The sequence below is a fragment of the Dendrobium catenatum genome, unplaced genomic scaffold (genome assembly GCF_001605985.2).
Source record: "Dendrobium catenatum unplaced genomic scaffold, ASM160598v2 fragScaff_scaffold_637, whole genome shotgun sequence".
NCBI classification, from domain to species: Eukaryota; Viridiplantae; Streptophyta; class Magnoliopsida; order Asparagales; family Orchidaceae; genus Dendrobium; species Dendrobium catenatum.
Genome location: NW_021319099.1, coordinates 1,854,889 through 1,873,209, shown reverse-complemented (window position 1 = coordinate 1,873,209; position 18,321 = coordinate 1,854,889). Strand labels below are relative to the sequence as shown.

At 36.8% G+C, this 18,321-nt stretch overlaps 1 long non-coding RNA gene across 1 annotated transcript; it reads right to left on the bottom strand.

Moving 5' to 3' along the window:
• Window positions 1-3,380: 3,380 nt before the first annotated feature.
• Window positions 3,381-17,628, bottom strand: LOC114579798. Its single transcript, XR_003700982.1, has 2 exons — window positions 17,440-17,628; window positions 3,381-3,598 (listed from the first exon to the last, which is right to left on the bottom strand). It is a non-coding gene; the product is annotated as an uncharacterized LOC114579798 (long non-coding RNA).
• Window positions 17,629-18,321: the final 693 nt, after the last annotated feature.

Genomic DNA, 18,321 nt, shown 5'->3' with positions numbered 1-18,321 from the left:
TATTGTATTTGAAATAATAGTTGATCAGAGGGGACCAATGGTGGAATAATTATTAGGTCTGGTGCCCTGATGTAGCTCTACATCCGGAGGCCAATAACATGTCGCCACGTGCTCTTACTCTTTACCGCGTGGCTCGACGACCCGACTCGGACCGGAACTCAGTATTGCTATGTTCGGGTATTGCTAGGTATTGCTAGGGGTGTCAATAAAGAAAAGCAACAACTCGGCAACATCCAATACAACACCCAACAAACGGCCACCATGAGCAACTAGGGGTGTCAATATTTGACACGACACGAAAACCTGACTCGGACCTAACCCGAAAAATCCGAGTTGGACTCGACCCGATTTCAAAAAGGGCCGGGTTCGGGTTCCAGAAATTGACCCGCTTAAAAAACAGGTCGGGTTCGAATTGACCCGGCGGGTTGCCGGGTCAACCCGTCAACCCATTTAATTTAAAAAATTTCGAATTATTGCTGCCCCCGCCCGCTACTACGCGATGCTGCCCTGCTTAGGGGTGTCAATATTTGACACGACACGAAAACCCGACCCGAAAAATACGGGTTAGACCCGACCCGATTTCAAAACGGGTCGGGTTCGGGTTGACCCGGCAGGTTGCCGGGTCAACCCGCAAACCCGTTTATTTAAAAAAAATGAATTTTTTGCTGCCTGACCGCTACCCGCTCTGCCCTGCCCCCTGCCCGGCCGCTGCCCCGCTACCTCCTGCTGCCTTGCTCGAGCTCGCGCTCGGCGTGCCACGTGCCGCGCTGCAACGGCTGCGGCCCTCGCGCCTCGCGCCGTCGCGTTGCCTTGCTGTCGCGCTCGAACTGCCGCGTGCCGTTCTACCACGCTCGAGCTCGCGCTGCCGCGTGCTGTCACCCTCGCGCCTTGCGCCGTCGCCCGCTGCCGCATTCTCTGTCGCACGGGTCGGGTCGAGTCAACCCGGCAACCCGTCGGGTCGGGTCCGGGTTCATAATTTTTTGAACCCGTTTCTTCTAACCGGGTCGGGTTAGGGTCGACCCGTTTTCCACCTAGGTTAGTTCGGGTTCAACCCGAACCTAACACGTGACCCGAAATTGACACCCCTAGCCCCGCTGCCCCATGCTGTCGCGTGCCGCACTTCCGCTGTGCTGTGCTCCGTGCTCGAGCTCGCTCTCGCACTGTCCGCATTGTTGCCGCCCCCGCGCCTCGCGCCTTCGCCCGCTGCCGCGCTCGCGTCGCGCCGTCGCCTGCTGCCTGCGCTCTGCCGTCCGCCCGCCTGCGTGCACAGCCCCGTCGCCCGCCGTCGCGTTCTCTGCCGCGCGGGTTGGGTTGGGTCAACTCGGCAACCCTCCGGGTCGGGTCCGGGTTCGGATTTTCGACCCGTTTCTTTACCCGAGTCGGGTTAGGGTCTACCCGTTTTCCACCCGGGTCAGTTCGGGTTCGACCCGAATCCGACCAGTGACCCGAAATTGACACCCCTATGAGCAACCAAGCGACCCAGTAACAATCCAAATAAAGGAGATAAGAAACATGCAAACCACACAAAGCAAAAAAGAGAAGAAGAAAGGAGAGAAGCACCTCCTCCACACCCAACATCCAAACCAAACAAAGCAACCAGCCAAATCGGCCCAAAGCCAACCAATAGCAAAATACCAGCTAATCAAAGATAAACCCACCCAACAAAACAACAATTGATGCTTTCTAGATTTCCCTCAACAACATTCACTGCCACGAGATAAATCTTTCTCAACTATCCGACAAAAATTTAAACCATATAGATCCCAAAAAAATTCATCCTGCTCATCACCTAAATCATCACCTACCTCACCAAGTGATGAAGGAGACCCATCAAGCCAACCCGAATGTCCAAGACAAGTAACGCCTAAATTAGAAGCAAAACGAGCATTCAAACCATTAGGAGACATAACAACAATATGCACCTCAACAAGAGCCTCAATTCCCAGATAAACTAAAATGGCACATCGCAATTGGAATTCATAAATTAATAGTTTGATGGAGAAATGAGAAAAAGCATACACATCTATGAGTAAAATTTTAATTTTTAAATACAATGCTTTTAAAATTCAAGAATTTATTTTTGAGTTTGGCTAAAATTATTAACATTTGTGTCACGATACTCTGATACAAAAATTTATTAAAATAAACTTCAAATTTTTTTTAATTTACATTAAAATTAATATTATACATGATATTCACACTCAAAATTAATAAATCCTATCATGATACTTTTTGCATCAAAATCTGAGATTGAAAATAACTAAAACATTTGAGAGGGCGTACGAGATTTTTTTGGGGGGGTAGGGGATTTTTTTTTTTTTTTTTTTACTTCTTATTTTGCTTTCAAAATACATATTTAGTTTTTTTTTTTAACAAAACAAATCTTTTCACTCAACGCAACTTTTAAGAATATTTAGTTATTTTTATGCTTGTCAAAATGAATGGACCCCTACAACCCAATCGCCATCACCAACCTATACAATATGCCATAACAAAATAACATTTATTTAGAATATATGATATATTTTTATTTTATATTAAAATATAAATAAAATAAAATAATAAATAATAAAAAAATGTTCTCAAAAGGCCCATCCTCCTTTAAGAAAAAAGCCCTTAGTACTTATCATAGAATACTTCTTGGTGTATTAGTTTAGAGTTTTGACTATTAATGAAGAGGATTTGAATTTTAATCTTATGTATGTGATATATGTGTAAGTTTACCTTAATTAGCCTAAATGTCCCTAAAAAAAGAGAAATTTGCACATAAGGCTTTTAAATTATAATCAGAAACGAATCACAACCAGACTCAGCATTCAGGCTACGTTTGGGACGACTTTTTTAATACTTCTTAAAGCAACCTTCTAATACAAAATTTAAAATTTTGGTACTAGAAAGCTGCTTTAAGAAGCAGTAAAAAAATTGACCAAACGAAACCTCAATAAACAGGATGGTCTCCCTTCACTTGATCAAGATTCCCTTGATACTAAAAAGCCTATCCAATACAGAACCTGTAAAATCCCTCAGATTGGTTAGAAGTAATACAGCAGAATGGTCTCTCTTCAAGCTGGAACCATCCAAAATGGCGCTTTTCGTGTTACAGAAAAGGAAAGAAAAATGCGTAAATTTTTATTTATGTGATTTTTGTGATCTAAATAAAGCTAATTTCTTTTCTTTATGGACTACTTATATGATTACAACCTAATCAATATAAGCTCAAAAAATGAAAATTTTATAAAATATTTGTAATGATTACTGCAAGATGATTTCATTTGAAATGAATATTTGTGAAAGAGACCAGTTTTGATTGTTAGTATTCATTGCTACAAGAAATTCAGTGGATATGCTAATAATGTAGCTCCATCATGCACTCATCAACATGAAAATGTCATCCAAATCTACTCAAATGATCCAAAGCTTGAACTTTGTGATATATATTTACGGTATGATTTTATCATTTTACATTTAGTGATCTGATGCCAGTAAAAGTAACCAGCCAAATCTCTCAGAAAACTGCCAAAACACTTCAAAAAGAAAGCGCATATGAAGCACATTTCCTAAGAAAGCAAAAACATACAGGCCATCATCGGCGTTCCCACTGAGATTAGATGAAAAAAAAAAAAAATCAAATACAAATAATGGTTAAAGTTCCAGAATCAGAATGAGAATTGATGATAATTGTATTCAATTTGCTCCACTTTGTCTTAATTCTTGCACAATCATGAGACGATAAGCAACAAAATCCCTCACCGCATAAAGGTGATTAAAGCTTCGTGTGGGACAGCTTTTTTAGTGCTTCTTAAAACAAATTTTTAGTACAAAGTACTAAAAGACTGCTTCAAGAAGCAATAAGAAAGTCGTCCCAAACGAACCCTAAGGCTTCTTTTGAAATAACTTTCTTACTAGTTTCTATAACAATTTTTTAGTACAAAAATTTTCTTGAGAGCAATAATCAAAAGCTGTCACCAACGGAGCCTGAGACTAGTTTATGTAACCACCAGTTCTATGAACAGGAAAAACTAACATAAATAGGTTTTAAAAAGTTGAATTTTTTTTTTTCTCAAGAAGATAATCAACTAGGCAAACAATGAGCAACTCACTGAGTAGGAAAATTTATGCATATGGAATCTAGAAGCAGAGCACGAGAATAAAATTATCATATGTTTGGCCTACTCATTTACCAGTAAAAACTTTTGAAGGATTTCTAAGGTGAAAAATTAAGGCTTTCAAATCCTTAAATTTGTTACGAGATAAGTATACGACATGAATCATTAACTAATGCATATGTTTCACTCATCTCAAGATAAATTTAAGATCTCATTTTAATCAAACTTTACCAATAAAACAACTAAATGAATGTTCCCTACAAAGCATATCACGAACCAACATGATCAATATGCACTACCGTTACTACGAAGTACATATGATACCCATTATGGAAGGCATTGAATGAAAGTAGTCAATTGATAGTTGGATAAGGCTGATAATGATGTTGACGATCATGCCTACCATTGCTAGGCTGCGAATGAGATAGTCGAGCCTCCAAACATGGCAATCCCTGTTGAAGGCCATAGGAAGCCTAAGAAATTTTAGATCAAGCCTTGCATAAACAGGTATTATGCATTTGATAGGAAATACTTGAGTTCGAAAGTAACCCTATCGGGAATACTTGAGTTCGCAAGAAAACCCATCACTAATTGGTGAGAAGAGCAAGAACAATGCAAAATCTGGGTGAAATCAGCCACAAAACGTTGTATTGCAACAAGGGAATCAAAGCCAAACAAACATGAAAACAAGATACAAGTGATCCTCAATTCGAGAGGAGGATCGTTCTCTCACAATCTCTAGAAAAATAATCTAGAGCAAAGACGCCAAGGAACTCCAAGAGAAAAAACAATCAAAGCATGCATAACCCTAACCCTAAACAAGCCATACTATTAATACATTAATTTCCTAATTCAAACATCTTTAATTCAAATTTTCTCTCTCACCCTAGCCGCTCAACCCTCTCTCATCAATTTACTCCTACAGGGGCCCACTAGTGTGGGTGGAAAGAAGGAAAGGATGCGGCACTTGTCCGCCTCCTGTAAACCTGAGCCGGCAGGCCGGATCAACCTGAACTTGCCTAACAGCATTGTAATCAGCTGAGAAGCCCAATCAATGCCTTTGATGGTAACAAATACTTAATATGGAGGAATCACGAGATTTGGAGATCATAAACAACATATATAGCATATAAAATTAGTTCAGCAATCATGCCTTTTCAGGCAAAATACCACTCCAAAAGTATTCTTGTGTAGTCTTAAAGAGTCGAGCCATTAATGGAAAGATGCCACCATAAAAATTTCAGGTAAAATTACAGAAAGGATAGAAATGAGAAAATATGTGGGTTATTTTGTTTAATATTGATTCCTATTTATATAAAAATCTGTAGAGATTTAGAACTCATGCCTAGCTAGCAACAACTAATGACTAGCTTGCAATTTACCGTGAAGGCAAGAGGATTGGCAAGAATGTTAAATTCACTATTCACGTTCGGAGTCCAGGTACAATATTTGTAATTGTAGTTGTATGTAGAATATGAAGGCGTATTAATAGCTCTAATGATTTAGTACCTAAAGTAGAGAGACTAAATAAGTTTTATACAAATTTAGGAAAGTGAATCATTGCATCCCTCTAATATGGCCCCTCAAGGTGGTGTCCCCAGAAAGGACTCAATATTCATTCAGAAATGGTCCATGGATGGCAAAAGAGTGATTTAGTGGGTGCATCTACAAGTTGATTATCGGATGAAATATGAGATACGCAAATGCCATGATTTTGAATTTTTTTCTCAAACAAAATGATAATCAATGGCAATATTTTATTTGTGAATTGAAGACAGAATTGGGTGGTTCTAATATTGTCGCAACAAATCATTTGTGTGGTAGGGAAAGAATACCAAATTCATGAAGTACTATTTGTAAACATGTGATTTTAGCAATGGAGGCAAGCCATGCCACCACTAGCCCGATCCAAAAATCCTTATTTAAATTTATTTATTTTTAAATAAAACCTAGTCACATTGCCCCTAATTCCCGCCAAACCTATAAGTGATTCTAACATTCTCATTCACTAATCACACTAAAATCGCTGCAATGCTATCATTCTTGTCGTTTGCCGCCATTCACAAAACATTCACCGCCATTCGTCATGATTGCTTGTTCGCCCAATGCACTTCGCATTGGCCGACCCCTATGCTTCGTAAGCTAAGGCTAAAATCTGCTCTCGTTTCATCTCAAGTACCTACAACTGACAAGTGTGATATCGTCACAACCCTGATATCATCAAAAACCTAACACTGTCGCAGACAAGGAAGCATGGATGCTTTCAAATGCCTTATGTGTTCAAGTGCAACACAAATATGGACACGACTCATACATGTATTGACACATGTAAACAATTTTTTTAGTAGAATTGGGCTCCAAAACTTACCTAACACAGCAGGACATGGGAAGTATACGAGCAGGCAAAGTAAGGCGGAACTCAAAATAGAACCATGCTTGCAAAGGAATTGACATTCGAATGCTTGTAAGAAGCTCTATCCATCTGTGATGCATAATGTGCCTCCTCTTTATCAAAACCATCTCGTATCTATGCCTGGGCATCAAAGCCATCTTGCGCTCCCCCTCAACATCTAAGCTATCTCTCGATCATGCACCGATACGAAAATACACACCCTCGTACTTAATAAGAATACACGGTTGATATTTTATTACATTCTTATTCTTCTACACACAGCCTTCTTCTAGCCATAGCACTTGTGGACTTCTCCCTAGCTCTAGCCAGCAACTCAATGTCAAGACATAAGAATGAAATAAATCTCGAGATTATTTATTTTATCCTTTCTTCTGCTCGTTACATGCTATATCATTGTTTCAAAAAAAAAAAAAATTTTTTTGAGGCATTACTTTGGTTAAGTAACCCATTAATCACAATATTCATGTTCTAATAAAATCAATCATTGCTTTGGGGCATCACTTCACATGTAATGGGTTAAATAGCCATATGAAAATATCTCAATTTCATTAATAAGTATGATAAATAGCTAGCTAGCTCTCAACAATTAATTTACTTCATTATTCAATTACCTTAAAAAGTTTGATGTTAAATCATTGATTATCTTCATTCATGTCATTAACTGACGTTTAGAGTATATCTAATAGGCTATATATCTTTATTCTCATAAATTTAGTAAAGGATAATTGAAAGTATATATTTCATATTAATAATTTATAAAATATAATGTGCTCATGGCATGTAGTATCCTACTTTTTGCATTTATGCTATACCGCCGTGTTTGTGTCATGTCATGTCCGTGCTTCATAAGTCACAATCTGCTCTATCGATCTTGTCTATGTAAAAGTCCATATCTCGCCACTAACTATTTTTTCTTTTATTAATAGTTCTTTTTGTTATACATGATCAATTACCACCAGATTTGTTTTGTTTTTTACATTATTTTCTAATTTTTATTTAATTTCTTATGAAAAATGAGAAGTCAAAATATATTTGACTAAATCTATTTTTTTAGATTATAAATTTGTATTTTGAAATTCAAAAAACATACTTGGACTTATTCTCACATAATTTTCAAAATAATACTTTAGTACATTACCTTTATACAAAAATAACAACAATCCTTTATCCCATTACATGGGGTCAGCCACATGTATAATTTTTCTCCATTGTATCCTAGAAAGAGTCAAATTCTCGTTTAAATCTAATAAAAAAGTCATTCTTAATACTTTCTAATCAAATCTTTTTACGACAACTCTATCTTTTTTAATATATATTGAATATAATACATCTACTCTCATAACAAGGTCATCAAAAGGCTGATGTTTTATGTGATAAAACCATGTAAGGAGATTCTAATCTTAATTGTCACTAATGTTACTCGAACCTTTTAATGTATATACTCAAGTTTTGCATTCTCTCTCCAAGTGCAAAGCCACTCATCCACTTGAGCATCATCATCTTTGACACTAAAGTTTATGTTTTTCTTTTAATGGCCAATATTTTGCACCATAAAGCATTGCAGATCTCATCGCCATCTTATAATTTTTTCCTAAAGTTTGAGGAGTACTTTTTTATCACACAATAGGCCATATGCCTTCTTCCACTTCAACCATCCAATTTGAATTCTACTAATAATATCCCCATTAATTTCACCATCGCATTGAACAATAGACCCGATCATAGTTTGAAATTGCGTAATAAGAGGCGCGCCTCTGCGGCGCAATTATACCCCAAAGAGCCTCATTGCTTAAGCTTTTTTGGGTCTTGGTGAGGCGTACGCCTCTGTGCATGTGAGGCGTGCCTCTGAGGCTGAATTGTGCAATTTAGAGTGAGGTGCACGCCTCTTGTAACCGGGACCCACACACTTAAGTTCTAATTGAAATAAGCTATCTTCTTGCTTTCTTATTTCCACCTACCCGAAACCGAAAGGATAAAGCCGCAAGCCGCACGCTCGCTCCGCTCGGCCTCCCTTCCTACTGCCTCTCCCGCCGGCGCCGCCTCACTCCGGTGGTCTTGTAGTGTCCGGCCGCCCTCTAGGAGAATTCCACTACCGATTTTAGGTTTTTTTTTTAGTTCAAGGAAAGATTTTTCAAGTTATAGAAAATCTATGATTTTTTTATTTTTTTGAGATTTTTTGTTTGTTTTCGCATTTGTGCATTTGGAAACATGGTTAGAGGCAAGGAAAAGGAAAATACGTCATTGTGGCGTGACCCTTCTTGGAAATACAGTGTGCAAGTTGATGTAGGAATAAGGGGTTGAAGGATGATGAGGATCCGTTGGTGTGTGATGATGTGGCGTCTGATACTGAGTGGTTCATAGATTATGAGACAGATTTGAGAGGGTCTTGTTGACAAGAGAGGCTTGGAGAGGTGCAGGAATTCTGGACAGCAACCCCGTTCAGGAAAAATCAGGCTTTCGTGATCAGTTGGAGGAAAGGGAATGGTGTAAGGGATTAAGAGTTCCCTTGCGGTTCTCTCGTCCTTTGGAATTACTTCTGAGAGCAATGAGGCTAAAGGAATTAAATTCATTTAAAAAGTTTTTGAAATTCAAATTATGTTGAATTTGAATTCAGATTCTTTCCAAAATAACAAGAAGCCAAATATGGAAGGTAATAATGGGGGGTTTAATTTGGGGATCCAAGGGGATGAAGGAGTGGCCGGTGGTTGGATCTTGGGTTGGGAAGGGTTAGGTGGTGGTGGGGGATTAAGTGGATCAACCACGCAAGAGGTGAATCACCTTGGTGGACAACGGCTAGGTGGGGTGGGTGAAGGATGTTGGCCGGTGGCTAAGTGGATGGGGAAGGATTAATGGCCGGTGGTGGAGCTTGGTTTTGGGAGTGGAGGACCGGCGGATTTGGGGTGAGGAAACTCTAAGCTGACGGCAAGGAGCAAAGGAGAAGGGGAAAAAAGAAGATAGGGAAAAGAAAACCACGAACCCGGACGCTTCAAAGTTGGTGGATATTGCGGTGCCCTACACCAAGGGACTTTCTCAAAGCTCTCTCCAAGAACTCTCAAACTCTCACAAGAGTAAAACACAGAAATTTTCATACTAATCTTCATTAACCCTCAAGGGAGGAGGGGAGGGATTTAAATAGCCAATACATTGTGACAAATAAAAAATACTAAAATGCCGCTAGGGCTTACACATCTCTAAACCCTTAAGTAAGGGCAAAAGTGAACAAGACAATACAATCATTAACAAAACAAATACATCAAATAATAAAATGAACATAAAACAAAGTAGAGCGGATATGACATTCATAGATGCAATTGGAGAAGAAGATTCCCTTAAAGACCCATTTAGTGATGGGACATGATTGCATTTTATATGTTCTTTCTTATTTGTACTTTGGGAGTTTTGATAAACTTATATTTTATGGTTCTGTACTTTGAATTATACTATGTAATGCATATATTGCATCTATTTTATTATTTTCCACTAATTTCACTTGTCATTTAAATGTTTTTATTGTATAATAGACTCTTACTGTTATTTACCTGCTAAAATCCTTAAATTCTCATTTACGAAATTCTTCGTTCGTGAGGCTTACGCCTCACACCGCCTCGAGGCTTACGCCTCACCTCACGGACAAAAACTGCCTCGAGGCTTATTTACGCAATTTTAAACCTTGGACCCGATATATCTAAATGTGTACTCTTGTTAATGGCTTGATCACCCAATGTCACAATCTCGCCACCATATCTATTACTACTAAATTTACACTCCATGTATTTGGTTTTAGATCTACTCAAACGAAACTCTAAGGTTGGCCTCCAAAATTCAAAATTTCCATCAAATCCCTCTCTGATCTTATCATCAGCAAGAAACATATTGTACACCCCTAATTGCCTTGTTAAGTGTTTTCAAGGATAGGGATTAGGTCGTGACAAGGATATTCCTTTTCAAGAGCAAATGCCTCAAAGTACTCAGCCACGGCTACCAGAGAAACTCACCTAAGGAGAGGGTGTCATTAATCTGCATCCATCCAGGAGCTCGCCTTACGGCTAGGTGACTAGCAAGTTTCTCGCTAAGCAGATCGTCACTCATCTTCGTCAAGCTCTTACTCATTGAGCTCGCTAAACTCATTTATAAGAAAGCATCCATCACAGTGACCCCTTACTCATTCGACTGCAACTCTTACCATACTCAGTAACTCATCATCCCCTCAAACACCATGACTCGCCTTCCTCAACAAGGCAACACCGAGCCTCCTATGTCACTCACTGAACTCACGAGATGACTCACCGACTATGGGTAAACCTCCTCTCAGGACTCTCCCTACACCTACTCAACCCCTCTCGAGCTCAATGAAAAACAACTCACCAGATCATTGAGCTCATCCTCTTGCAACCAATCAAGAGGCACCACACATCCTAGAATAATGTGTAGCACTATATGGATATTTTTGTGTAACCCATATTTCTTTTTTTTTTTTAAGCCTTTCATATAGCCTTCAAAACATTATACATGAGGAACAATTTGGGATGACTTTTTGGAATCTTTAGACCTTTTGGGCCCTGAGCTTACTCCTATATTCTTGACTGAGATAGTGAAGATTTTGCTAACATATTCTCCTCTATTCTTTGTTCTCTACTTTCTATTCTCAACAACAAGTTCTCAAGCTCATCGGATAAATCTGCTAGTAAAGTTGAGTATCATCCACAGGACAAATCTAGATTTAACACATACCCCGGGGTATATTACCTTTACAATTATCTTAAGTGTATTCAATAAAAAACACAAATTAAAATAATAGTGATAACTTATTTTAATATGATTAATGATACCATAAATTACAATGAGTTCTCACGTTGCTTTTTAACTCAATAATCTGGATAATTGGTCCCTAAAATCCCAGAACAGAATCTATACTAAATATTCTCCCCATCAAACTTGAAGTTAGACCTTTGGCTATTGCTCCTCCAAGTTTCGGAATAGTTTGTAAGAGTAGGGAACTTATGGAAGTTTCCAGATTGCAAATGAGAATTAAAAATAACCATTTCCTTAACGAGTACAGATCTCCTGCTGGCAAGCATTGAAGCGCACCACGAAGGAAAACAATAGTTCATAAAATCATACATACCATTAGTCTACTACCCATCTTTGTGATTATTTTAACTAAACATGTTTTACTTTGAAACTGCGCAGTTATGGAGCCTACTCCAATTTGCTGAAAGAATAATTTCCATTTATTGCATATCATCCAATAACGATGATGCACCGTAGCTGACAATAGAAGGATAATATCCTAGCTTCCTACATTCAAGACAAAATATTCATTCATATAATTGGAAAAAACTCCAAATCTGTTTATTTCTTTTGTGGACAGATCCCTCTTTAAAAACGGAGATAAAGCATCAGGAAGAGCGTGAATGGTAAAAAGCACTAATCTTGATTCATATTTTAGAATCTAAAAAAAAAAAAAAAAAAATTTAAGATGATGAATAAAAGAAAGTAAATAAGAAAATTGAATTTCACCTTTGCTCTAAGAGCTAATGTTGTTGAATGTAGAGAAAGAAATCAAACCTAAGAAACTATCTCTATCACGAGGGCCAAAAAAGATGAGTGGTGCAAAGACTTGAGGGATTAGAGACTGGTAGTTATAATGGAAAAGCCTCAGACCTTCATATTCACACTTATCCAAACCATCGAGTTATTATTCAGATACTACAACAACATCAAGTCTTAATCCCTGTTAACCAAATCTCTGGGTAGTGTCTTATCTACAAACCCATCTGCCTTCCAAAATTTACCCCGGAACTTAGTTCGTTAAAACTCCCTCGCCGAATAAGAAGAGCGAGCGGAGGCCGGGGCCGAATTTTCGGAGCCCACAATCCCACTATGTGAGGTCAACTACATGAATCTTTTTTTTTTCTATTGTGTCCTATTAAAAGTCAAATTCTCATTTAAATCTAATAAATAAATATAATTTCTTATCTTTTATAACCAAGTTTTTTTAGATCTATCTCTTTTTCTTAACATAAGTCAAATCTAATACATCTGCTCTCCTAACCGGGTCATTGGAAGGCCAACGTTTTATATGACCAAATCAACTAAGGTGACATCTATCTAATCTTATTTTCTCCTGGAGCTACTCCAACCTTTTCATGTATATGCTTGTTTCGTAGTCTACCTCTAAAGAGCAAAATCACTCATCCACCTGAACATCCTCATCTCTACAACACTAAACTTAATTTTATGCTTCGCTTTTAATGACCAACATTTAGTACCATAAAGCATTGCAGGTCTCACCACCATCTTATAGAACTCCATAAATTTGAGTGATACTTTTCTATCACAGAACAAGCCTGATGTATTCCTCCACTTTAACCATCCAGCTTGAATTCTATTAATAATATCCCCATCTATTTCACCATCACTCTGGACAATAGAACCGAGATATATAAAACGTGTATTTGTATTAATGACTTGATCGCCTAAAGTCACAATCCCACCACTAGATCTATTACTAGTAAAATTAAACTCTATATATTCGGTTTTAAATTACTCAAACAAAAACTTGTAAACTCTAAGATTGACCTCCATAATTCAAGTATACCTTCAATTCCCTCTCTAGTCTTATCAACAAGAAGAATATCATCAGCAAAAAGCATACACTAGGGCAAACCCTCTCTAGTAAGAACATCCATTACTTAAGAAAACAGATATGGGCTTAAGACTGATATTTGATGTAAGCCAACTAAAATAGGAAAATACTTGGTCAAATCAACTTGTGTTTTAAAGGCTCTCAAGACTTGTAAAGAAAAAAAAAACGACTTTTTCAAATATTTAATACTTCTAATGGTTTTTTTAACTCGAGTGTTAAAGCATAAATTTGATTTAGAAGGAATTTGAACCCTAGGTCTTGGAAATAACTTTCAAATACCAAGTTCTTTAACAAGAACCAACTAAGCTAAATGGCACCCAAAAATCCATTTAAGGCTCAACTACATAGAGATAATATGTAGCTCAAATTCCAAAGAATTTCTCTATGGATTTGTTTGGATTGAAAGAAAATGAAAATGATAAATTCGAATAAAATATGAGTGGATTATGAATATATAGCCATTAGAGCTTTACAAACTTTTTTTTAATTTCCTTTCACTCAAATTCCCAGCATCCAAACATAACCTATGGTAAAGTATAAAAGCTTAGTTAGGGTAGAATTGAAAGGATAACCTCATGTTAGCCTTATATCTTCTTTCTAAGAGGGAATTATTTAAGCAAGAGATCTAATTTGAATTCAAAATCTAAGAGGGAATTATTTAGGGAAAATGACGAGGAATTGAGGGGGGGGGGTTATTTAAGAAAGTTTTAATTACAATTGAGAGGGGATTAATTAGGGAAATAAATTCAATTTAAATTCAAATATGAAAGGGAATTATTTAGAGAAAGGGCTGATTTGGGAGAAAATTATGTGAGCCTATTTAAGGCTAAAAATAGGGTGATTTCATATTATGTTTTGGGAGTTTGCTGAATTTAGTTCATTCTTAGAATATTTGGGCCCTAGCCGATGGATAGGGATTTAGAAGAACCGAATCTTCCTCTGCAATTGTATCTTGCTTTTTTTTTTTCATATATCTTGTAATATAAATAATTTTGGCATATTTTTCTTCCTAATTTCTTATCGTCATTCACTGATTTAGAAGAAATTACATCCACTTCCTATCAAAGTGGTATCAGAACACTTTTTTGGGACCTATAAAGAAAGTTGATGCCTTGGAAAAACATCTTAAAAGAAAAGTTGGCCAATTCAAATCGGTGTTTGAGGATAGAATGACATCAATGGAGGAAAAGTTTTCCAACCTAGAAGGAATGATAAGGAAACTATTGGAGCTTCACACCCAACTGACAATATTGGAGGTGAGAGCACCGTTGATTGAACTGGGAAGTGAGGGAGAATCGGAAGGTATAAGTTTTGGGCTATGATGCACCGACACTTCTCCTCAAAGAGGCGTGCAATGTCCGACACCATGTCTGACACAACACTCGTCCGACACTCCTCTGAAACGTGTCGGACACGCTGAAAATGTGTCCGATTAAAAAATATTAAAAACAAATTGGACACGCGTGTCTGACACGCGTATCTTAAATATTTTATAATTTTTTTAAATATAATTTCTTATATTTGGCGAGATTTAAACTAAATTTCTTATTTCATATCCACAACACCAAATCAACGTCTGCATTTAATACCCATTCATCGAATATTCTCATTTTCATTTCTCTTTGGCAGTGAAGGTATTTTCATCTCCTCTCTTTTTGCACAAGTACAAATCTTTCTCTTGTTAAACCAGAGTTGAAAGTAGTGATATTCAACGATGATGATATTGAAGGCCAAAAACAAACCTCTAAAGCTAATCCTAGTAGTTGAAGCTTGAATGCTTGATGTTGTAGTAAGTGATTATTTGCTTATATTTTTGTGGTTGTACTAGATATTTTGTACCAAAAATTTTATATTATAAGCTAGACAAATTATCATGTCATTCATTTATTATTGTTTGTCATTTTTAATATGATATTACATTAATATATATACACTATATAAAAAAATGTATTGCCGTGTCCGCGCCGTACCCGTGTCCTATATTTTAAAAAAAAGCCGTGTCCGTGTCGTGTCGTGTCCGTGTCCGTGCATCATAGGTTTTGGGGGAAGAAGAGAAGATGTCATTTTTGGAGCCACTTCCAAGAAGGGGAAAGGGCAAAGGAGTGCGATTTTTTATGGACCTAAAAAGTTTGGAAGGAGAAGAAGATTAGGAGAAGATAGAAGCACCAAACATGGTTCAGTCGCTCCTACAATAGTATCGGGATGTGTTCCAACCAATTCAAGGGTTGCCTCCTCCACAGGAATGCGAACATGCTATTATCTTGAAGGAATGAGTCTCACCTATCAATGTTAATATGTATCGTCATCCCAAAATCGAATTGGGAGATGTTCTTCAATTGATGCGGTCAAGATAGCTTTCCACAGAATCGTCGACGTCCAAATTTAAATCAAAGAAGGGCGATCGCAAAATATCCGTTTGTCCTTGATTATCATATACGAAGCCATGGTCGATGTCGGGATCGGCCATGCACTAGCATGAGACTTGGAGAGGGTTGTATTCTTTCTCTTTGTAGAGATTCAACTCAAGAGAAGAACAAATCAAAGAGGGAGGGAGGAAGGAGGAGGTGACCACTCAAGGGGAGGGGATTGCTTAGCCACTTAGGATTTAGGGTTGGGTAGGAGGGGGAAACAATAAATCTGAATTTAATTTCAGATTTTGTGTATTAACTACGGAGGGAAAGGAATTTGAATTTGAATTTGAATTTCAAATTCAAACAAGGGTTGAGGGATTAATAGGCAAGAAGAGGGGATGAAGCCAATGATGGGGGCGGCGGCAAGTAGAGAGGGAGAGGGGATTGGGGAAGGGTATTATGGGTTTCCTAATTTATCTTTGCAAATTAGGAATGAGGAAATCAAATCCGATTTAATTCAAAATCACATTGAATCCCATTTAAGAACTTTCCTAATTTGGCTTTTATAATTTGGAAACTATTTGAATTTCAAATTTAATTGACTCTTTTCCAAATTGACTTTGCTAGTTTAGGAAGGTATCAAGAATAGATGGGAGATGTAGTCGGATTGGGAGGGTTGGATCTTGAGTGGAGCATGAAGTAACATCAAAGCACGATTGAGAGATGATGAATAAGGAGTGCAACTAGGAGGAGGGGGTAGAGGAAAAAAAAAAAAAAAAAAAAAAAAAAAAAGGAGAAGGATGAAGACGAACCGCGAGTCCCGGAATCCACCGGCGGCTGACGGGTATTGCAAGGCCCTCTCCTAGGGTTTCTCCTCTAAAGAACTCACAAAGAGATCAAGCAATAAAATTTGAAAATTTAATTCATCATCCTTTTACAATAGAAGAGGCCGCAATATAGGTCTAGATAAATAAAATAACAATGACTCAAATGCCTCTTGGGCTAAAACTCAAGCAAAGTCACAAGAAAGGGTACAATCGTAAATAGCAAATAAATAAACTATAAAGCATAAAAAATAAAGACTGTGAATCGTAGTTATCGATCTACGATTCCTACACTGATAGACTCGCCGATAACGTCTGTCGATGTCCTTATCAAGTTTTCTTTGTTCCACCTTGAGGACAATGTGGCACTTTGGGAGTAGAGTATTAATGGACCAGCCGATTTGATTGGGAGGGAATCATGAAGTTTTTTAATCAAGAGGGAGCAACTTAGGAAGGTTCTTAATCAAAGAAAAATTATTTATGAATGTTTAAATTGCAATTTTAGAAAATATCCAATCACAATTAATATAAGATGGTAAGCAAATTAAGTAATTATTAATAAATAGTTTAATAAAAAGAGTTAGAGTTTGAAAGTCATTCGCTGGCTAAGACTCTTAATGCTTCCAATCAATTGAAAAATAAAAATTCAATACACAACTATGTAGAGTGAAAGATCAATTGGCTCAAGCTGTTCCACAAAGTGATTTTTATGCATACTTATAGAAGATTCAATAAGGCAACTCATTATTGTGCTCAAAGGGCCATCGATAGTTCATTCATTTGGCATTTTGATAATTGCAATAATCATTGTATCCCTCAAGAATTTTTTTTCTATTCTGGAGGATGATAGTAGTTATCTTTCCTTTTTTTAGTGGCCTCTTGGCCTTTTTTACTTGTATGTAATAGTTTTTTTGTTGAATGTAATATATGCAATATTTCAAAAAAAAAACAAGAGGCCTAATATCATGGGGCAACAAGTAAAAAGGCCCAGCGAGACCATGACGTTTGCTTTTTTAATCAAGAAAGAACGCACAAAACCGAATCGAAGTTTTTTGAAAAGGAGTGTCAAGGGAGAAGAAGGATGTGATTAGAAGACCTCGACCGAAGCTTGATAAGGAGGGAGTAGATCGGAAGCGCGGATGTCCTCGGCAAGCATCAGTAACTTTTGAGGGACGCTCAACGACGGCAGCCGCACCGCCCCTCGCAACAAAATAGTCGCCGACCGGAGCTCGCTGGCTAAGGTAACCCTCGTCTTTCTGTGAGTTTAGTATTGAATTGGATTTAAATTTGGTGCTATAAATCCGGATTTAGTAAATCCTGAGTGTTTGGCAACAGGCAGTATTTAACTTTAGTGAAATTGAGTAAATTTTGTAAATACGGAACTAGTCATATTCTGAGGGTATTAAATTTTAAAAATTATTTGGTATGAAATATTTTAAATTCTGATAAATCATGAAAAATTGTTTAGCAAAATAATTCTGGATTTAAGATTATTGGTTCATTTGTAAATTAAATTTAACATATTTTGAATTTAATTTGTGTGTTAAGTATGAATTACTTATTAACTTTAATTTTAATTATATTTAATAAATTATAATGATAAATGATATAATTAGGAGCTAATTTAATTATAACAAATTATTAAATTAATTATTTAGATGTTAATTATCAAATTACTTAATATATTATTAATTATCTAATTATATTTTAGAACCCTAATTAATTTGTTAATTATTTTTGAAATTATAAATTATTTAATTAATACTCATAATAATGATTTAGCTAATTATTTACATATTATTTAACTAATTTTAATTATTAATTATCTCATTGATCACTTAAATATTCAACTACTAATATATTAGCATTCTTTTATGAACCAGACAATTTAAAAATATTATATAATAATAATATTTCTATACAAATATATTTTTAGGGTTATTTGATTAGCAAAAAAAAGCGACATAAAAGAAATGTA